This window comes from Phyllostomus discolor, chromosome X (genome assembly GCF_004126475.2).
Source record: "Phyllostomus discolor isolate MPI-MPIP mPhyDis1 chromosome X, mPhyDis1.pri.v3, whole genome shotgun sequence".
Lineage (NCBI taxonomy): Eukaryota > Metazoa > Chordata > Mammalia > Chiroptera > Phyllostomidae > Phyllostomus > Phyllostomus discolor.
In genome coordinates, this window is record NC_050198.1 from 61,987,148 (window position 1) to 62,011,699 (window position 24,552).

Consider the following 24,552-nt stretch of genomic DNA (forward strand, 5'->3'; position numbering starts at 1 on the left):
ACTGTCTCTACTGTTTAGTTGTATTTCCAGATAAGCCCTGGATTGAGGTTTGTGTGGTTACTACTCCCTCCTTCACCTTCTTCTGCTGTTATCTGTTAGTGGTTCCCTAGTTGTTGGGTTTCCTCTTCCAGTGGGTATCCTGGTGTTCACCTCCTCCACCTATTCTTTTTTGTCATCAGATGGAGGGGAAGGCAAAATGGTTTAAGACAGCAACAGAGAATTCTATGCTATTTACAGTAGTAGCAAGTAGGGAAGATATAGGAGATCCTTTCACTATGTATAGTGTTAACCGTGGTCTTCCACCCAGCTAGCTGATTTTTAGAAAGGATGGAAAGAAGATAAGACTCTTGTTGGGGGAGGAAGGGTTGTGCGTTGGATCTACAAAGCAGAGAGGTTGTGGGCGGTCAGATTCTGGGATAAGGTGAGAGTAAAGGGTAGTAAATAGGTGTAGTGTGTGAGAGAATAGAGTTAACCACTACAGTAATAGAGTTCAGGAAACTTTGAAATGGGCTACGATCTGGGGGGCGGGGGTGTTGTGAAGTAATTACACTTGCATGGAACAGCAGTTATTTACAATAATATTATGGCAACATTCATATGGCAGAGTCTATGAAATCTAGGTAATAAGGATATGGAGTACCGAACATTGAGTAGTATGCTGATAGGACACAGGTGAGTTAATGGACAGTAGATTAGTAATACGGTATAGAAAGAGATATCAGGGGAAAGCTGTCAGGTCATACAATAAAACCAGCCTAGCAAAGCAGGCTATACAAAAATAAGAGGGACATAAAAATATTGTTTAAAAAAAAAGATGTAGGAACACTGGAAAAATAATAATAATACAAATATGGAATAACTTGCAGGTTCTCTGTAATAGCAGAGTGACATTTATCTCACTGTCCCAGCTGTTGTGATGCCCCTTCTTTGGGTTCAACTTTGGTCTTTTCACCGATCCAGGATTTTGTCCCACTTGTAGGTATTTAGGAAAAATTTAAAAAAGAAAAAAAATAGAAAAGGCAGACGAAGGCAGGAAGAAGAGATAAAATTGGAGGACAGGAAGGAGGAAGAAATAAAACAAGAAATCAGGAAAGATAGGAAAAAGAAATCAAAAGAGAATAAAAACAATAAAACTTAAAAAATTAAAAATTGTTAAAAAAATAGAATCAAATTGAAAAGTCTCTTGATTTCAAAGTGGCCAAACCGGTTTTTCTGCTCTTGCTGGCTGAGGCAGTCTGAAGGATGACTTGTTTGGCTTTTCTTCCTAGGCCCGTGGGGTTCGCACTGACTCCACGGCCCGTCCGCCGCCCGGCGCGACCAGCGCGACCCACGCTCCCCGCGCCGGTGAGCGGGCGCGGCCCGTCTGCTGCCTGCACGACCGTCTGCCGCACGCCGGTGCCCCCGCGGGCGGGTGCGGCCTGTCCGCAGCCTGCGCTTTCACAGCTGGGGAGCAAACAGGCCAGAGCCACTGATCACTTCAGGAGAATTCCCCAAACAGTGTCTGTGTCCATTCACTCCTTCCTCTTGGGAAATTCCTCCCGATCGAGCCCCCGCTCTCCAGTGGCCCGGTTTCTCTCACCGCCAAAGCTCCAGCCAGAACGGTGACCCTGGGAGTCCGGGTCCGCAGCTCGACTCGACTCTGGCGTTCACTGCCTCCAAAGCTGCTCGCCACCCGGTGTGCCCGCCAGCACCTGGACTCCTCCCAGAGCCGCCCAGACCTTGCTCGGCTGGGGAGGGAGCAGCCGACCTGGCTCTCTCCCACTAACCCTACGGCAAACCCAGCCGCGGCCCCCGGGCCTGGGGCTGCAGCCCCGGGACCACACGCCTGTCCCAGGAGCCTACCTTGATGCAGTGATCTGTTCTTTGTTCTTTTGGTTCTGCCACAATCCTTGGTCCTCCGTTCTCAAAAATGCTGAAATATGTTGGTTGCTTGCCTTTCCACTCCAAAGATCGGTCAGGACTCTCTCCCCTGAGCAGAGGGAAGCCAAATCTGCTCCTTCCTACTCCGACGCCATCTTAGATCCCCTCCATATGCAGTAAATCTTAAATATCCTATGTAGCAATTTTTATGACATATTCCCTAGTGCAAGGGAAAGGAGAAAATAAACAAATGAGACTATATTAAATTAAAAAGTTTGTGCACTGCTAATGAAACTATTATCAAAATGAAAAGAGGACCTACTGTATGGGAGGATATATTTCCCAATGATATATATGATAAGGGTTTGATTTTGAAAATATATAAAGAACTTATGCAACTAAACACCCAGAAGACAAACAATCCTATTTTAAAAATGGGCAGAGGACCTAAATAGACACTTCAAAAAGAGCATACAGACGGTCCATAGACATAAGCCAAAATGCTCAACATCACTAATCATCAGAGAGGTGCAATTAAACCTATCAGAATGGGGCCCTTAATAAAACAAGAAACATCAAGTTGTGGCAAGGATGTGGAGGAAAGAGAAACTCTGTGATATTGGTGGGAATTCATACTGGTGCAGCCACTGTGAAAAACAGTATGGAGTTTACTCAAAAAAATTAAAAACAGAACTGCTTTTGTTCATAGCAGCATTATTTGAAATAGCAAAGATCTGGAAATGGTGTAAGTGGCTATCAGCAGAGGAGTAATTAAGAAGCAGTGCTACATTGACAATGTAATACTATGCATCAATAAAGAAGAAGACCCTCTTACCTTTTTGTTGACATAGATGGACCTGGAGGATATTAACTAAATGAAATAAGCCAGTCATTGAAAGACAAATACCATATGATATCAATTATATGTGGAATCTTATGAACAATGACAAAAAAAAACTAACAAAACAAATGAAAACTGAAGTATAGATACATGGCACAAATAGGCAGCTGCTGGTGGGGAGCAGGGAAGGGGGACAGGATGAAAGAAGGTGAAGGGATTAGCCATAGATCATTTATGCATAACCCATTGACTGAGGGAAGGAGAGAGTTGGGTGGAGTTAGGCAAAGTGGGAAAAACTGGGGAAAACTGTAATAGCATAAAAATAAAATAAATGAGATGTTTTCAGAATAGAAAGAGGATAATTAATTTCTATTATATATTTTTATACACTTGGAGCTTTTTATGATATGCATGAAATGACTATTAAAACAGTTTAAGTGTCAAGAGGTTGAGAGAAACGTGTGATATATTTCCATGTTATCTCTCCAGGTCAATGGACTGTGGGATTTATTTTTATTACTTTTCTTCTATTTTCTATAATAAGTAAACTTAACAAGCAATTGATATTGTTTACTTCCCTTGCCTTTGATAGAGAGGTAAAGGTAGATTACAGGCAGTCATTGACTGACAGCACTTTAAAATATTTTTCAATTTTATTTTTACATAATTTCAAAATTATATTACATGATCCCTCCAGTTCCTCTTGTATATGCTTAATTTCTCAATAGGTTCTTTTTTCACATTAAATTATTCTTATTTGAATCAGTATATAAAACAAAGACTAAACAAATGGGACTATATCAAACTAAAAAGCTTCTGCACAGAAAAGAAAAAATCAACAAAATTGAAAAGGAACCAACAATATGAGAAAATATATTTGCCAATGATACCTCAGACTAGGGTTTGATACCTAAAATATATAATGAAATCAAACAAGCAAACCAAAGGAAAAAAACTAAATGGAAAGAAGAGAAATAAAAATAAATAAAATGCAAATTCTGAAGTACAGTAAAGTGAAACTTGTCTCAGCTGTTGGTGTTAGCCTTCTGACTTCTTTGTACATCTGTCTTTGGTCTTCTCACACCTCCAGGTCTTATTGTCATACACTTGAAAAAAGAGAGAGCTTCCTGAGGACTCTAAACCTGTCAGGTGGGTTTTGCTGGTTTTCCTTGATGCTGCAGGCAGAGGGGAGCTGGGCTCTGATTTTTTTCCTTTCCTCTCTTTTGTGAGAATGGGGCCTTAGTATGGGCTACAATAATCACAGGAGACTAATTTCCAGCCCATGCCCTCTGATCACTGTCCAGCCCACACTGCCCACTCTGTGCATTGTGTCAGGTCAGCTCCTATAAACCACCTCATTGTGCAAGCCTTTCATTAGTCTGTGAGGTGCACTGAGTGGGAGGAAATAACACCCCTCTTCCTCCTTCTTTGTTGGCTTGGGTTGCATGCAAAGTCCCTTTTGGCCCTTTGTTTCACTATTGGATTAAGTTTCTCTGGGTGCTGCTACCTCTCTGAGACCCTTGTGCTACCCTTTTACCAATCTGTGAGGTGCCCTAATAGGAGCAAATCATGCCTCTGCTTTGCTGGCCTGGCTGCTGCATGGGAGAGATCCATGCACAGTGTCTGAGAGCCTTTTTTGAGTGAATTACCATTGGTTGTGACATGCCATTCTTAATAAGGATCCAGCTTTACACTCAGACTAACTCTGATGAGCCCAGAGACTATCTGGGTCACAGCTAGTTGGTGATCATTTTTCTCCTACTTCCAGGCATCAGTCAGCTCCCCTATTTCTGTGGTACTGTCCTAGCCAGGGACCACAGTCTCAGCCTGGGTATGCCACTGGCCATGTGTCTCCTACTGTGTCCTTCTTCCCCCAGTGAACTTCAAGTGTCCTGGTCTCTCCTGGCTTGGGTCTGTGACCTCCCCACTCTGGAAGGGTGTAGGAGGGTGCAGCCAAAGGGTCCCCAAATAGAGATTTGGAATGGGGTTCAGAACTCAAGGTGTCCAGGAAATATTAGAAAAATACATAGAATGTCCTCACCCCCCACCCCAGGGGAAGGGACAAATGGAGCAGGGCCATTTAGAGCTGTTTCCCATAGCAACAGCCTTGCAGCTACCCTCTGGTGTGGTCTTTTAACATATCTATGTCCTTTGGCTGGTTGCATGGATATGTTAAATAGCTCTGGCCAAGCTGTAAGCCAGGGAAATGTAAGTAACTTTCCCTAGTCTGGGAGGCAACTCCCCCTGGTTACTGCGCCTGTACCTGCGTGAGAACTTGGAAATGATTGGTTCCATAACATGGGGCCACACCTGCCCAGACCCACAATGGCAGTCCAGTAAAGTTGGAAGGCTTTGAGAGTTCTGGCATGTGAGGCCGAGTGTGGGAGGAGTCGGAAATGGGGCTGCAGAAGAAGACTGGCGCGGGATTTAAAAACCCAGACTTGGCTGCCATTGAAGAGAGTACCATGCGGCTTCAGCAGAGTAGGGACTCCCGCAGCCGTGCAGACACCGTCCAGGATGCAGCTGCCTGCAGCTCCTCTACTACCCAGCTCCGAGCCCCAGCCAGCTCTGCAGCCGAGGCCGAGAGAAGGGGCCACCAGTAAGTGACTCGGGAGCACCGGGTCACTGCCCGGCCGCCGCAGCCACCGCCAGGCCTCTGCAAGCTGCGCCCGCGCTCTCACCGCTCTCAGGCTCAGCTAACCTTGCAGCCACCTGCTCTGGCCAAGACACAATGAGCTCCGCGCTAGCCCTCTCGGTGCTGCTGCTGCCGCCGCTGCCGTCGCTCTCCCAGAAAGGGGGATCACCCCCCCCCCCCCCGCAGCCATGGGAAGAATCACCACGTGGCTTTAGCTGGCGATCCTGGCAACACAACCAGTGGTACTGGGAACTAAGGAAGGCCTGCCAGCTGAGCACAAATTACTAGGAAAAACCAGGAGCTGCCTAAGCCACGGACTTCTATTTCTTCTCCTGAGATACGGTACCCCAGACTGGGCAAAGGGGGGAAGGAAGGACTGTGTGTTTGTGGGTGTTTCAAGGGACTTTGGGATTTTAACAAAGACATTAAGTCATTACTTTTAGTTTGTATAACTTGAATAAATAACTCTTTTCTTTTTCACCAATCTCTAGCATGGAGAGCTATAATTCTCTGGCTTAGAGAAAGGTGAACCTAGTACAGGGGGACCCCGGGAGAAATGGGGATTAATTCCCTAGCATTGTGGGACTCTCTTCCCTGGTGGCCAGTCGGGGAGGATCATGGGAAACCACATGCACAGTAGCTTTAATGCAACTACTTGTATATACTCAGTAAAAGCCCACCACAACTAGCCAGGAAGGATCCGCTCTATAAGCATAAAGTCCCTCCAGCCCATGAGGTCAATCTCTGCTTGGAGTTGGCCTGCTCCCATGTTCTCTTCTATGAACTCTGGGTGTTTGGTTCAGTTCTTTGTCCCGATCACTAAGAACCTGGTTACCTGTGCCCACCTGTGACAAGGGGAGAAAGCCACCGATAACGGTCCCTGACCTAGCTCTCCTCTAAAGCCCCCACAGCAGCTGTGGTGTTTGGTGCAGAGCCTGGGGACCTTCCCATAAGCTTATAAAATCTCTCTACCATCCATTTTTAAATGTCCTCTGCAACCTTTGGCTTCCAAACATCATAGCAGCTGGGATTCTGTTGGCTGTTCACTCTTTTCTTCAGAAGATCAGCTAGGTGTCCCAGTTGGGTGCATGAGCAAGTAGGTTCAGTTCCTACCTACCTCTCTGCCATCTTCCAGACCCCAAAGAATATTTCTGCACAACACATGGACATGGGGATTGGCTTAGGGTGGGGTGATGATGGGGTTGGATGAGGGAGGGAAAAGGGAGAAAAGTGGGAACAATTGTAATAGATTAAACAATAAAAAATGAATAAAATAAAATAAAATTACATTCAAAATAAAAGAACAAGAAATTTTAACCATACCAAGCAGATAAGGAAAATATATAAAAGGCATCCAAATTAGATAGAAGAAGGACCATAAACTTGAAAATAAAGAACAGTGACCTGAGGGGAAGAGGAGGGTGATAATGGAGAATAGAAAAGGAAGGGACAAGCAAGGAACACAAATAGAGGACTCATGGACACAGAAAATAGATGAAGATTGTTGGTGGGAGTAGGTAATGAGGGAGTCAACAATATGAAAAGAGGTGGGACAACTGTAACAACAACAATAAGAAAATAATAATAAAAGAAAGAGTAAAGCTATCATTATTTGCAAATGATATTACACTATATAGAGAAAACCCTAAATATTCCACCAAAAATTGTTAAATAAATAAATTCATTAAAGTAGCAGGATACAAAGTTAATATTCAGAAATGCATTGCATTTTTATATACCAATAATGAACTATGAGAAATAGATATTAAGAACACAAATCCATTCTATTTACATGAAATATCTGTGCATAACTCTAACCAAATAGGTAAAGTACCAGTTCTCAGAAAATTATAAGACACTGAAGGACAAATTCAAAACAATCAAATAAATGGAAGAACATACCACGCTCATGGATAAGAATTATTAACATCATTAAAATATCCATGCAGTAGTAATCTACAGATTTGAAGCAATCTCTATTAAAAAAAAAACAGTCTTCACCAAACTAGAACAAATAATCCTAAAATTTACATGGAACAACAAAAGAATCCTAAAATAGCAAAAGCAAACTTGAGAAAGAAGAAAGTTGGTGGTAACATGCTATCTGATATGAAACTTTGCTACAAGGCTACTGTAATCAAAACAGCATGGAACTGACAGGCAAATAGACATACAGACCAATAGAGTAGAACAGAGACCCCACAAATAAACCCCAAACTTTATGGTCAATTGATACATGGTGAAGAGGCAAGAATATGCAATGGCATAAATATAGTCTCTTCAATAAGAGATGTTGGGGAAATTGGACAGTTATATACAAAAGAATGAAAGTGAATCATTTTCTAACACTATATACAAAAATAAACAAAATGGATTAAAGACAACTGTGAAAGCTGAAACTCTAAATTATCTAGAAGAACATATAAGCAATAAAATCTTTGACATCACTTTCAACAATATTTTTTTGGATATGATTCCTTGTGCAAGGGAAACAAAAGAAAAAATAGAAAATGTGACTACATAAAAAAAAGATTTTTTCACAGCAAAAGAAACCATTAACAGAACAAAAACACTGAAGAGGAGAAGATATTCACCAAAGATATAGCTGATAAAGGGCTAATATCAAAAATTTATAAAGAACTTACAAAACTGACAGAAAGGGGCCTTGAGATGGATGTCACTGGAGTGGACGGCTGCATGGAGCTGGTGGAGTTTCTGTGAAATGAAATACATAAAACTTTATATTTCAGAGGGCAGGGAGAGGAATGTTCTACCTGAAGACTTGAGGCAAACAGTTGGAAACTGTGAACACCAATATACCCGCTGGAAGAGGAAAACCAACAACAAAGGAACCACCAACATGTACCAACAGAAGAAGGTTAAGGAAGGAGTGGAAGCCATGATAACCTCAATAAAGGACCTATCTGGAAATACAACTAAATAGTGGAGAAATTACCCAGAACAAACAACTGAACAAGAGGAAGAGAGAGTCCTCAAATGTTTGTACATACAGAAGAACCAGCTGCAACACAACATGCCCACATCAGCACAACAAAATACAAGAGGTGGTGGACAGAGACCCTCACTTAACCAGCTGGAGGGAAGGACCCACCAAAGAAAGACCCAACAAACAATCAAAACCTAAAGATAAACACAGAGCCAATTTAAATGACAACCTAAGACCAGCGAGCTTGGAAGATCAAGGAGACTGTATCACTGAATTTCACAGGTATTCTACCACAGAAGTTCACACCATAAACCCAGGGACCCAAAACAGATAAGTTAAAAAGCTGAGGCTAACAAGAAGAGTTTCACAAACAATTGGAAGACAAAGAATTCCCAAATGAAAGGAAAGGAGGAAGCCTCAGGAAGAATGCTAAAGGAAATAGATGCAACTCAACAATCAGATATTGAGTTCAAAGTAATGGTTATCAGGAAGCTCAATGAGCTCAAAGAGAATTACTAAAACCTACAGAAAAACTACAGTGAACTCACTGCAAACTATATCAACATGAAAAAGGAAACAGAAACTATCAACAGCAGCCAAGAGAAAATGAAGAATACAATTTACAAACTAAAGAACACAGTAGAAGTAATCAAAAGCAGAATGAATGAAGCAGAAGATTGGATCACTGAGCTGGAGGACAAAGTAGAAAAAAACACTCAGAAAAGACAAGAAAAGGAAAAGAGGCTCAGAAAGAATGAAGAGGGATTAAGGGAAATGCAGGACAATGTGAAACATAATACTATCCATATAATAGGGATACCAGAAGGAGAAGAAGAAGAGCAAGGGAGAGAAAACCTGTTTGAAAAAGTAATGATGAAAAATTTCCCTAATTTGATGAGAGTAAAAGTCACAAAAGTCGAGGAAACACAGAATCCCAACCAAGAAGAACCAAAAGAGGCCCATTTCAAGACATATCATAATTAAAATGACAAAATTCCAAGACAAAGAGAGATTCTTAAAGGCAGTAAGGGAGAAACAGGAAGTAACATACAATGGAGCCCCGATAATGTTAGCAGGTGACTTCTCAATGGAAATTCTGCAAGCCAGAAGGGAACAGCAAGAAATATTCCAAGTAATGAGAACCAGAGGCTTGCAACTAAGGTTACTTTACCCAGCAAGACTCCCAATAAAGAGAGAAGGCCAAATAAGGAGTTGCCCAGACAAAAGAAGTATAAAAGAATACACCTTCATAAAACCAGTTCTGCAAGAGATGATAAAGGGACAGCTTTAAGAAAAGGAAGAGAGACAGGGAGAGAGAGAGAGAGAGAAACACAGGTACAAAAATGACAAAAATAAGGACCTATCAATAATAAACTTAAATGTAAATGGATTACATGCTCCAATCAAAAGACATAGATTAGCTGAAAGGATAAGAAAATATGATTCACACATATGTTGCCTACAAGAGACCCACCTCAGAACAAAAGACTTACACAGAATAAAAGTGAAGGGCTAGAAACAAATTTTCCAAGCAAATGGACAGGGAAAAAAAAATCTGGGGTAGCAATACTCATATCAGACAGAATAGACTTCAAAAAAAGGGGGCATAAGACACAGAAGTTCACTTCATAATACTCAAGGGAGGAATCCACCAAGAAGACATAAACATTGTAAATACATATGTACCCAGCATAGGAGCAACCAAATACATAGAAAACATCTTAGAGGACTTCAAGAATGATATTCACAGCAACACAATTATAGTAGGGAAGTTTAACACCCCACTGTAAAAAATGGACAGATCTTCCAAACAAAATATCAAAAAGATATTGTGGCATTCAACAATGCCCTAGATTACATGGGCTTAACTAAAATATATATATATATATATATATATATATATATAAAGCCTTTCATCCCAAAGAAGCTAAACACATACTCTTTTCAAATGCACATGGAACATTTTCTTTTTTTTTTAATTTTTTTTAAACTTTAACTTTTTTTTAAGATTTTTATTTATTTATTTTTAGAGAGGGAAGGGAGGGGGAGAGAAAGAGAGAGAGAGAGAGAGAGAGAGACATCAATGTGCGGTTGCTGGGGGTTCTGGCCTGCAACCCAGGAATGTACCCTGGCTGGGAATCGAACCTGGGACACTGGAACATTTTCAAAGATAGACCACATGATAGGACACAAAACAAGCCTCAACAAATTCAAGATAATTAAAGTCATACCAAGCATTTTCTCTGACCACAACAGAATGAAATTAGAAACCAAAACCAAGGAAAAAACACAAAACACTAAAAATCATGGAGATTGAATAGCATGCTATTAAACAATGAATGGGTCAAGAATGAAATTAAGGAAGAAATGAAAAAATTTCTGGAAACAAATGAAAATGAACTCACAATAACCCAAAACTTATGAGACACAGGGAAGGCAGTCCTGAGAGGGAAGTTCATAGCGATACAGGCATACCTAAAAAAGATAGAAACATTTCAAACAAACAATCTAAGAACTCGAGGAACAACAACAAACACAGCCAAGACCAAGTAGAAGGAAGGAAATAACCAAGATCAGAGCAGAATTAAATGACATAGAGACTAAAAGCACAATTCTAAGGATCAATGAATCCAGGAGCTGGTTCTTTGAAAAGATAAACAAAATCGACAAGCCTTTAAGCAGGCTCATCAAGAAAAAAAGAGACGGGACCCAAATAAACACAATCAGAAATGAAAGAGATTACAACGGATACCACAGAAACACAAAGGATTGTAAGAAATTACTACAAAGAACTGTATGCCAAGAAATTTGAAAGCCTAGGTGAAATGGACAAATTCCTAGAAAAATATAATCTTCTAAAACTCAATGAGGAAGAAATATAAAGCCTGAACAGTCCAATAACAGCAGATGAAATTGAAGCAGTAATCAAAAAAATCCCGACACATAAAAGCCCTGGACCAGATGGTTGCACGGGAGAATTCTACAAAGCATCTAAGGAAGAGGTAACCCTTATCCTTCGCAGACTCTCCCCAAAAAATCCAAAATGATGGAAGTCTCCCAAACTCTTTTTATGAAGCTAGCGTCATCCTAATCCCAAAACCAGATAAAGACACAACAAAGAAAGAAAACTTCAGGCCAATATCACTGATGAACATTGACACTAAAATCCTCAACAAAATACTGGCAAACCACACCTAACAATACATTAACAACATCGTACACCATGACCAAGTAGGATTCATCCCAGGGATGCAAGGATGGTACAATATTAACAAATCAATAAATGTAATACACCACATAAACAAAAGCAAAGACAAAAAACACATGATCATATCAATAGATGCAGAAAAAGCATTTGATAATGTACAGCACCCATTTATGATAAAACACTCAGTAATGTGGGAACAGAGGGAGCATTCCTCAACACAATGAAGGCCATATAGGAGAGATTTACAGCCAACATCTTACTCAATGGGCAAAAACTAAAATCTTTTCCACTAAGATCAGGATCAAGATAAGGTTGTACATTTTCACCACTTCTATTCACCATAATATTGGAAGTTTTAGCCACAGTAATCAGACAAGAAAAACAAATAAAAGACATTCAAATTGGAAAGGAGGAAACAAAACTGTCATTGTTTGCAGATAACATGATAGTGTACATAGGAAATCCTAGAGACTATGCCAAAAAACTGCTCAACGTAATAAGTGAATTTGGCAAAATAATGGGATACAAAGCCAATATCCAGAAATCAAAGGCATTTTTGTATACCAACAATGAAACATCAGAAGCAGAAATCAAGAAAAAATTCCATTTGATATAGCAACAACAACAAAATAAAATACTTATAAATAAACCTAAACAAGGAGGCAAAAGACATGTAGTCAAAAAACTAGACAACACTGAAGAAAGAGATCAAGGAAGACACAAAGAAATGAAAACATATACTGTGTTCATGGATCAGAAGTAACATCATCAAAATGTCCATACTACCCAAAGCAATTTACAGATTCAATGCAATACCTATTAAAGTACCAATGGCATATTTCACAGACATAGAACAAACACTTCAAAAATTTATATGGAACCATAAATGACCCTGAACTGCCTCAGCAATTCTGAGAAAGAACAAAGTAGGAGAGATCACAATATCTGACATCAAATTATATTACAATGCCATTGTGGTCTTTCTTCACTTTTTATTTTACATGCCTACCCATTGTGATCCACAGCCAATACTATCAACATCACCTGAGAGCTTGTTAGACATTGTAGAACCTTTGGCCTCATCTCAGACCTACTGAACAAAATTTACATTTTAACCAGATTCCCAGGTAATTCATACGCACATTAAATTTTGATGAGCACTAATGTATAATGAAATTCCTCAACCTGGACTCATCATTAAAATATGTATTGAATAACTTAGAAAAAAAAACAACAACTAATGCCTGGCCCTAACCCCTATATTCTCATTTAATTAACTGTCTTGATTTACAGTCTAGTGGTTCTAATTTGTAGCCTTAAAAGTAATTTGTTTTATTATCATTCTAGTTGTTCAGGTATTTTGACTTAGTATGCAGCTATGGATAATCCAAATGTGCTCTACTTTCATTCATCCTTAATATCAACACCAAACTATGTTTTAAATTATTTCCATTAGTGATGACTAATGTCTTTGAGAAACAAAATGAACCCTTCCAAAATAATTCTTGCTACTTTACCATGGAACATAATTTTCCTTAATTTCTGTTCTTAAATGCTAGCTACTGCCATTCTCATATCTGATTCCTGGATTTTTAGCATGTGAATAATTGGGACTCAGTCTGACCACATCTCTAAAATAAGAAACCAAAGAATGTCTGACATAATAAACTTTGAATAACTCAGTAAAAGAAGAATTTCTGATTACCTATCAACCTTGATTGAGTACTATTAACTCTGCTATTAAAAGGTACTCACTGCTGGTCAGGACAATATTTACAAAATTATTTGTAAGAGCTGGTATCTATATGAAATTCTCTTGCCTCTTTTTTTAGTCATATTCATTAAATTGTCATTACCAAAATGAAAAATATCCTTTTATTAAGAACACTACTCCCCCCCAAAAGAACACTAACCCCAACATAGTTTGTCATTCATATTAATATAATAGATATTTTTAAAGTAATTATGGGTTAAGTGGGACTTGAGATCATAGGCCTTAAGCTTTTACAATGTTGCCACGTTCATTATGCAAAATTTAGTGTGAACTATATTTTTCAGCTCCATTAAATGAGCAGGAGTACAGAGAATATCACATTTTCTTGAAAGTAATTAAAGGGGCATTTTCTCCTTGAATGAAGCTGAAGTAATACGCTGTCAATTTATAGTTTAAACTGATTCACTTCTCAACAAACAAAAATTAACCATCTAAAAGATATGTGCTTATTAATTTTGAAATACAGTGTATGTGTTTATTTTTTAATATCTTTGTTAAAATCATTAGGTAACTATCTGTAGTACTTATCATTCAACCAATATAACTTTGAAATCCCAATAATATCTTAATTTTAAATGATTAATGTTCTATTTTAAAAGGTTGATTTTATAATTAAGACTATTTTTAGAGCAATCTTAGGTTCATAGAAAAATTGAGGGGAAGGTGCATAGACTTCCCATATAACTCCTGCCACCGCACATGCACACCCTCCTCATTATCAATATCCATTACCAGAGTGGTAGAGTGGTACATTTGTTACAATTGCCAGACCTACAATGATAAATCATAGTCACACAAAGTTCATAGTTTATATTAGTGTTTACTCTTGGTACTGTATATTCTATGGCCTTTGTCACATGTGTAATGATATGTATTCATAATTATGGTAAAATACAGAATATTTTCTTTGTGTTCCACCTATTAATTTTTGTTCATGCCTGACTCCTGGCAACAGCTGATCTTTTTATCTTTGCCATAATTTTGCTTTTTCCAGGAAGTCATATATTTAGAGCATACAATATGTGACCTTTTCAGATTGGCTTCATTCACTTAGTAATATGCATTTAAAGGTCATCCATGTTTATTCATGATCTGCTAGCTTATTTCCTTTCAGTGAAGGAGATAGGCATACAAGACCTACAATGATGACTCTTTGCCTGGGTGTACCACAGCTCATTTATAAATTCACTTATTGAAGGACATTTTGGTTGCTTCCAACTTTTGACAGTTATGAACAAAGTTGTTATTAGCATAGTGTACACATTTTTTAAAAAATATTTCATTTATTTATTTTCTAGCGGGATGGAGGGAGAAATAAAAGGACAGTAACATTAAAGTGTGTTTGCCTCTCATGCATCCCCTACTGAGTATCTGGTCTTCAATACAGGCATGTACCTTGACCGAGATTTGAACCATAGACTCTTTGGTTCATGGGCAAGCACTCAAACCACTGAGCCACACCAGCTAGGACCATAGTGCACACGGTTTGTGTATACATAAGTTTTGAATTCCTTTTGGAAAGACTAAGTAGTGTGATTGATGTTAAGAATACGTTTAGTTTTCTAAGAAACCTCCAAATTGTCTTCCAGGGTGGCTGTGCCAGTTTACATTCCCACCAACAATGAATGAGACTTCCTGTTACTTCTCATTCCTCTACAGAATTTGGAGTCATCAGTATTATAGATTTTAGCCATTCTAATAGGTTTATAGTGGTATCTTGTTTTCATTTGCCTTTCCTTAAATATATATAATATAGACTATCTGTTCATATGCTGACTTTCCATCTTTATAACTTATTTAATAAGGTGTCTGTTAAAATATTTGGCCAATTTTTTAAAAAAGATTTTATTTATTTATTTTTTAGAGAGGGAAGTGAGGGGGGAGAGAGAGAGAGAGAGAGAGAGAGAGAGAGAGAGAGAGAGAGAGACCTCAATGTGTGATTGCTGGGGGCTGTGGCCTGCAACCCAGGCATGTGGCTTGACTGGGAATCGAACCTGCGACACTTTGGTTTGCAGCCCACGCTCAATCCACTGAGCTACGCCAGCCAGGGCTTATTTGGCCAATTTTAAAGTGTGTTTTCTCTGTTACAAATGTTTTTACTTTATTTTTTATTTCTGACATCATTACAGATGTCCCTATTTCCCCCTTCTTTGTCCATCTCCACCCAGCTCTCACACTCACTTCCCTCTGGCCATCACCACACTGTTGTCTGTGTCTATGAATTATGCATATATGTTCTTTGGCTAATTCCATCACCTTCTTTTTAAACTATTTTATTGATTATTTTATTACAGTTATCCCAATATTTCTTGACTTACATCCCTCTGCCTGGTACCCCATTACCCTCGTGCATTCCCCCTCCTTAGTTCATGTCCATGGGTCATGTATATAAGTTACATGGCTTATCCATGTTTTACACTATTCTTAACATCCCTCTGTCTATTTGCTTCTTATTCCCTGTACCTTTTCCCCCATTCTCACTCTTCCCCCTCTAAGCTGATAACCCTCAAAATGATTTCCGTATTTTTGATTCTGTACCTGTTCTTGTTGTTTCCTTAGCTTGTTTTATTTTTTAGGTTCAGTTGCTGATAGCTGTGAATTTGTTGCCATTTTAATGTTCATAGATTTGGTCTTCTTCTTTTTCTTAAATAAGTCTGTTTAACATTTCCTATAATAATGGCTTGGAGACGATGAACTCTTTTGGCATTAACTTGTCTGGGAAGCACTTTATCTGCCCTCCCATTCTAAATTATTACTTTGTTGGATATAGTAATCTAGGTTGTAGGTCCTTGTTTTTCATCACTTGGAATACTTCTTGCCAGTCTCTTCCTGCCTGGAAAGTTTATTTTGAAAAATCAGCTGAAACTCTCATGGGAATTCCTTGGTAGGTTACTCACTGCTTTTCTCTTGTTGCTTTTAAGATTCTCCCTTTAAAAAAATATTAGAGTTCTGGCCATGATAGAGGCATAGGTAGAAACTCTTCTCTTCCTCGAACAACCAAAAGGTAGATAACAACCAATCTAAAATCAATAAACAACCAGAAGTGCCAGAGAATCAAACTGCATGGAACTCCAACAACAAAGGAATTAAAGGAACAGTCAACCAGACCAACCAGACCAATAAGATGGGTGGACAGAGAGAACCTGCAGCAAAGCAGCAGACTTCGCAGGTGGGGCTTGCTGAAAGAATCTGGGGCGAGTCAGTAGACAGTGGGCAGGGACTGATGAATGGGGAACTGAGACTCAGAACTGACTATGTACTATGGCCGGGGTTGCCGCAGTGGGAGAAAGTCCCAGTCTCACACCAGGGTTCGTTGGAAAGTATGCTAGAGCCAATCAGGTGAACTGCATCATTCCCTCTCTGGCCCCCCTTCCACAGGCAGTGCCGCAGTGTAGCAAGAAGGGTTGTCTTGCCCTGGTGAATACCTAAGGCTCTGCACCCTTACAATTTAACAGAGGTACACTCAGACAAAGAAAAATGTCCCAAATGAAAGAACAGAGCACAACTCCAGAGAAAGAGCTAAGTGATGAGGAGATAGCCAACCTATGTGATGGAGAATTCAAAGCCCTGGTAATCACAATGTTCACAGAACTGATTGAGCTTGGACACAAAATGAAAGAACAAATGAAAGATACCCAAAGTGAAATAAAACAAAATATACAGAGAATCAAAAGTGACAGGAAGGAAACCAGGGCTCAAATCAATGATTTGGAACAAAAGGAAGAAATAATAACCCAACTGGAACAGGATTAAGAAAGAAGAATTAAAAAAATGAAGAGAAACTTAGGAACCTCTGGGACAACTTTAGACATTCCAATACTCAAATTATAGGGGTGCCAGAAAGAGAAGAACAACAGCAAGAATTGAAAATTAATTGAAAAAAATGAAGGAAAAGTTCCCTAACCTGGCAAAGGAAATAGACTTCCAGAAAGTCCAGGAAGCCTAGAGAGTCCCAAAGAAGTTGGACCCAAGGAAGAACACACTAAGGCACATCATCATTAAGTTACCCAGAATTAAAGATAAAGAGAGAATCTTAAAAGCAGCAAGAGAAAAGGAGACAGTTACCTACAAAGGAGTTCCCATGAGACTATCAGCTGATTTCTCAAAAGAGAACTTGCAGGCAAGAAGGGGCTGGAAAGAAGTATTCAAAGTCATGAAAGGCAAGGCCGTACATCCAAGAATACCCTATCTAGCAAAGCTATCATTTAGAATGGAAGGGCAGATACAGTGCTTCTCAGATAAGGTTGTGTTAAAAGACCTCATCATCACCAAACCCTTATTATAGGATATGTTAAAAGGACTCATCTAAGAAATTGAAGATCAAAAACTATGAACAGTAAAATGACAACAAACTCACAAGTATCAAAAAATGAAGCTAAAAAAAGAAAGGTAATGAAAACAAAAACTAAGCAAACTAGAACAGGAACAGAATTAGAGAAATAGACATTACATGGAGAGATTTAAGTGGGGAGGGGGAAGGGAGGAACAATGGAGCAAGGGACAGGGAAGAAGAAACATAATTGGTAGGTATAAAATACATAGGGATAGGTTAAAATGGTATAAAAACAGAGAATTCAAAGAACTTGCAAGTACAAACCATGGACATGAACTAAGGGGGGGGATACTGGAGGGTTGGGGAGGTCAGGGTGGAGGGGGAATACAAGGGGTAAGTTGGGAAAACTAATAGTATAATCAATAAAGTATATTTAAACATAGAAAGAAAAAGATTCTTCCATTTTATTTTATTTTATATGTTATTTATTTTTATTTCAATCGTTGTTCAAGTACAGTTTCCTGTCTCTTACTCCCATCCCTGGGGGTGAATTGCATATGTTCTAAGTCTATGCAGACCCTTTAAACAGAGTCTCCTGAAAATTCAGTGTTTTTTTTTCCACCACCCCTATGCCCACTAGTTTTTCAGCCAGAAGTTATAGGGACTTATCTTCCTGGCACTGGAACCCAAGGCTGTGCAGTCTTGCCTGGGGCTGGAACAACTCACTCCCAAGGTATCCCTTGCAAATTTTATCCACTACAGGTGAATGTGGGACCATCCATTCCACCACCATCACCAGCTCTCCATGCCACATTATGTCTCTGTGCATCTCTGCCTATCACCCCAGCTCTGAACCTCCTACCGGTCTGGATAAATGTGGCTTCTTTATATCCTTGGTTGTTGGACTTCTATACAGCTTGTTTTTCTTATGTTTCTGGGTGCTGTTTGTTTTGAGATATAGTTGTAATTCTTTCTAGGGTTGCATGAGGAGGTGAAGCATGTCTACCTATATTTATATCCTGACTGGTCTGTCACCTATTTTCATTCAGTTCCTCTATTCTACCTGTCCCTCTGATAGCTGTCAGTCTAAGTGTTTTGTATTCTTTTGGTAATGGTCTTTGATCAAATGTATCTTTTGTAAATATTTTCTCCCAGTCAGGGATTTTTCTAATTCTCTTGATCATAATGAAACTTAAATTTATATTCTATATTGAATCTCCTATAAGTTATATATTAAATAAAATTCATATATAAAACAATAAGATTAATTATTTTTTTCTAGTATAAGAAATAGTTTGGTTCTCAGAGGGAAGACGTATGAGGGGTAGTTAATGGTAAAGGGGATCTAATATATGGTTACTGAAGATGACTTGTTTTAGAGTAATGGGCACACGATGCAATATACAAATCATGTATCACAGAAATGTACTGTTTAAAATCTATATAATCAGGACTTCCAGCCAAGATGGAGGTGTAGGTAGACACACTGTGCCTCATCACACAACCAAAATAAGGACAAAAACAATTTAGAAACAAAAACCAACCAGTACTGACAGAAAATTGAACTGTATGCAAGTCCGACAAGCAAGAAGTTAAAGTAGACATATTTATCCAGACCTGTAAAAGGGGCAGAGTCAGGTGGCCAGGCAGAGATGGGTTGTGGCAAAGTGGTGGCTGGTGGACCCTGGGTGCACAGGCAGTAGCTGGCAGATGCCAGGCTTTCAAGGCAGCTGGTGGACTGGGTGGTCCCACATTCACATGCAAATAAACCAGGTAAAACTGGGGATCGAGACAGGCTGTGCAACCCAGGGTCTCAGTGTGGGTAAATAAAGCCTCAAAATGCCAATTGAAAACACCTGTGGGGATTGAGGTGCCTGGAGAAACTCTCAGTCTCACAGAAGAGTTCATTGGATAGACCCACAGGGTTCTAGGATGTACACAAACACACCCACATGGGAATCAGCACCAGAAGGCCCCAATTAGTTTACGGGAAGTGGGGGAAGTGATGGAAATCCAGCAGAGAGTGGAGCAAGCACCATTGTTCCCTCTGGGACCCCTGCCCCACATACAGCATCACAATCCAGTGAATAAGTTTCCTGGCTCTGGTGAACACCTAAGGCTCCGCCCCTCACCACTTAACATGCACGTCAAGACAAAAAAAAATGGCCCAAATGAAAGAACAGATCAAAGCTCCAGAAAAAGTACAACTAAGAGACACAGAGATAGCCAACTTATCAGATGCACAGTTCAAAGCACTGGTGATCCGGATGCTCACAGAATTGGTTGAATTTGGTTGCAATTTAGATGAAAAAATGAAGGTTATCTTAAGTGACGTAAAGGAAAATGTACAGGAACCAATAGTGATGGGAAGGAAAATGGGACTCAAATCAATGTAATGGACCAGAAGGAAGAAAGAAACAACCAAACAGAAAAGAATGAAGAAATAAGAATTCAAAAAAGTGAGGAGAGGCTTAGGAACCTCCAGGACATCTTTAAATGTCCCAACATCTTGATTATAGGGGTACCAGAAGGAGAAGAGGAAGAGCAACAAGTGGAAAAGTTATTTGAACAAATAATAAAGAAGAACTTCCCCATTCTGGCAAAGGAGATAGACTTCCAGGAAGTCCAGGAAGCTCAGAGAGTCCCAAAGAATTTGGACCCAAGGTGGAACACACCAAGGCACATCATAATTATATTACCCAAGATTAAAGATAAGGAGAGAATCTTAAAAACAGCAAGACAAAAGGAGGGAGTTACCTACAAAGAAGTTCCCATAAGATTGTCAGCTGATTTCTCAAAAAGAGACCTTACAGACAAGAAGGGGCTGGAAAGAAGTATTCCAAGTCATGGAATGCAAGGACCTATATCCATGATTGCTCTATCCAGCCAAGTTTTCATTTTGAATAGAAGGGCAGATAAAGTGTTTCTCAGATATGCTCAAGTTAAAGGAGTTCATCATCACCAAGCCCTTATTACATGAAATGTTAAAGGGACTTACCTATGAAAAAGAAGATAAAAAACATGTGTAGTTAAATGACAGCAAACTCACAATTATTAACAATCCCACCTAAAACAAAAACAAACCAAGCAAACAACTGGAACAGGAACAGAGCCATAGAAATGTAGATCACATGGAGGGTTAGCAACAGAGGAGTGGGAGGAGGAGAGAGGGGGAAAAGTTATAGAGGATAAGTTGCATAGATGTTAGGTAGAAAATAGACAGGGGGAGGGTAAGAATAGTATGGGAAATGTAGAAGCTAAAGAACTTATAAGTATGACACATGGACATGAGCTAAAAGGAGGGAGTGTGGGTGGGAAGGGGTGTGCAGTGTGGAGGGGAGTGAAGGGGGAAATGGGATAACTGTAATAGCATAATCAATAAAATATATTTAAAAAATCACCTTGGGAAGAATAAAATAAATTTAAAAAGAAACCTGTATAATCATATTAATCATCCTCACCACAATAAATTTAATAAATATAAAAACAAGTAAATAAAAATGAAAAAAAAAATTTTTTAGAGGAACCACTATACATCAGGCTCTATGTTAATCTCTTTGGAGAGATGAAAAATATAACCAACAGTCAAAATGATATCGTAAGTTATGCATTACACCCACAGGCCAAACCAGATCAAGAATTTTTATACCAAGAAGCAAATGTTACCAGATCAGGATTTTTCAGATCACTGATGTAGTCATCTGCAAATAGACCCTTCAAGTCATTCTCTTTTCCAAGCAATGTCATGTTTTGTATTGTGAAACTCTCCACAGAAATATCTTATGATGAAATTACAGAGCACTCCAGGGCTGTGCATGAAGACTTTACATGCTAATGGGATCACTGCAGCATTTGTCCACAGTATCCCTTTGGAATTTGATAATGTTTTGTGAAAATACTGCCTTAATACCCAGAAACATTATGTTTGAAATGGAGCAACTTGCTTTTGGGAGTCACAATGGACTTGGATTAAACTGAACACATAATAACAAAAGCTTAGACTTGGAGGATTTGGAAGCATACCTATATGACTTTGAATTTGAACAACCATTTTGTAATGTAAACATCTTTCCGATCAATTTAGCTCAGGGACCAACACTAGGACAGCAGTTCCCAACATCCTCATGTTTTTGAATGAAGTCTCTGAACCTAGAACTTAATAGAACTGTAGGCATACAATAAGGGTTTAATAACTGACCTGTGAGTTAAATAAAAATTTTTGTACCTAAAACTGAGTGAAATGGGGTGGGAGGGTATGAAAATGGTAAATTGAATGTGATGTTAACATTAGTTCCTGAAAATTTCAGACTGGAATGCTGCATTGGTGGGGATATTATATTGCCATACATATTGGTAGTACCTGGCGACAAGTCATGAAGTGACTATGATCTTGAATTGTCCATGCAAGAAGATCTTATCTGAATTAAGACCTTTCTATCTATGATCATGGAATCTCTATCTGATGTACACTACATTCTTGAATTTTAGCTTTTAAACAGTGTCATGACAGTGTCATGAGCATACATTTTTACCCAGGATTATGGGGCTGTAAATGCATAAACTATGGCTACTTGGCCTTGACATTTCTTCTTTTGCAATGTCTTTGAATGTACTAAGCTAGAAGAGTTATTTCTGGTTTTCTTTTTAAGTCTTTTTTTTGCTATCTATTTTAACTCACCCCCCCCACACACACACTTGGTTGGTTATTTAACTCAGAAGCATTTAAAATATATTCTTATTTGAAAACTGTCCTGAAAACCCTGGAGAATATGAAAGCAAACAATCTGGCAAAACTGTAGGCATTCTCTCTCTCTCTCTCTCTCTCTCTCTCTCTCTCTCTCTCTCTCTCTCTCTCTCTCTCTCTCTCTCTCTCTCTCGTGTTTCTCTCTCTCTCCTTTTGCTTAGCCTAGATGGCTAGAAGTGCTCAGACTTAAAAAGGCCTAGAATAGATACTTCTGAGAATTGGGGCAAACTTCCTTTTCCTCTTACTTTATCAGTTTCTGTTTCTTACTGCTACCATGCTCTGAATTAGTCTTTTCATGCCATTACAGTAGTAATATCTGAGGCTCTGGTGTTTAACTTAAGTGGATAAGGCAAAAGACAAGGCTGTTTGACTTGCATTGGTCCTAGGTGCTGAGCTATCTCTAGTCTATGCAAAAGAGAGCAGTACTCACTAAGGATCCACATTGCATTGTGAGACAAATCTTAATGGTAATAAGGTTAGTTAAGCTTTCTATGCCATGGTGTACTTATACCAAAAACATGACTAATTAAAAGTTCCTGCCTCAAAAACTCATAAACATTCAATGAGAAAATGTTCATGGGGTGCTTAAAAGAGTATCTGGATTTTAGTAAAAGCTACATAAGTGTTTTCTATTATTTTATTTTTTTAGTCCCAAAGAAGGCAGGCCCATGTTGTCAGAGCATTAGAATAGCCAGGGAAATCTTGGTTTATCCCTAACCAAAACACTCACCAAAACCTAGTGCTTTCCCTGGATGCTGAAGATATACCCTGGCTCCAATTAATGTATGAAAATGAGAAGAGGCATTCATACCTCCCTGCTAGGTAGTCTTATTACAACTGGTTTATACTCTGTCTAGTTGAATTATTCTTATATTTAGGTGTCAGAGGCAAGTATCCTTACTGGACTGAGCCCAGCTATAGTCTTGTCCAAAAGAAGATACTGTAACATAAATACTAGCTTACACAAAAACTATAATTTCTTGCTTAGAGATCACTCTGATAAGGTACTCCTCACTCTAATAAAACAATTAAGCTATATACATAAGAGTGTATGTATGTGTAGAACAGATTAAAAGCAGAGAAGAGAGTGAGAGAGATCATTTGTTTTCTAACCAAGAAACAAATGATTGAGTGAGCAGTCTTCTCGAAATGTCTTCCATTTTAGTTTTTCAAACTCAAGGATTTCAGATGACTAGACATGACTGAATCTTGACCCCAACATAATCATCTAAAGTAATCACTGGTTTTCACATTTTAAAATTAGAATTTCAAATTTCAAGACAAGAAGCTCCTTTCCCCTCAGCAATACACACTCTTGCTTTATTTTAACATTAAAAGGCTCTGAGATGCTACTCTCTAAAAAAATAAAATAAGAAAATTTTAAAAAATGAAAGAGTTGCTCTATTCTTACTTGTCATTGTAATAACAACAGAAATGAGCTGTTTACTTTTTTTTCAACCCTCTACCAAGGTCTCCCTTACATACACTTCTGCCCTTGAGTATGTGTCACACACATGCTTAACCCCATTATACACTACAGTTTTATTCTGGGTTTTTTGTTTGTTTTTTATAAAGGATCAACTGAAAAAATCTACTTGTTTCAAGGTACAATAATGGTTTTGATTAATTTGGCTCAATTAATATATATTTAGTATCCTGAAAAGAATATGCACTGAATCAAGATCTACCCACCTGAATATTAACTGTCCATACAAAAATACTGGTATTGAGTAGCATTTGGTACATCACAGATCTGGACTCTTGTGACTGCTCTCCAGGACAATATATGCAGCCTATATGCAGGAAAATGATTCTTGAGTTATATCTGTACTCAAAGAATAATTTATTATGATCATATTGTATCAAAGAGCTTATTAGAATACATTAATTCACAGACTTTTAAGAACAATGATTAGACAATTTTTGTTTCTTTCTAAATTATTTTGTGTGTAAATGCTGTGCTTTTTGAGTTTTCTGATCCTATTAGGAGGCATTCAAGTACATTATGCATTATGATGATGAAATAATATTATATATATGAAAAAAGGTATAAAACATTGTGTAAAATTCTCTACACCATGCAAGAGTGAGGTAGTATTAATGCCATATGGCATTCTTTCAAGGGATGTAGTAACATGTAAATGAGCCTACCAATTACTTGGCTTAAACTCTATTCCTATATTCCTGCCCCATGTAATATCCTTATAAATGGTAAATATCCCCAGAAACATGGCTTACAAAGCTTCCCCAATATCATAATATCATAGGAG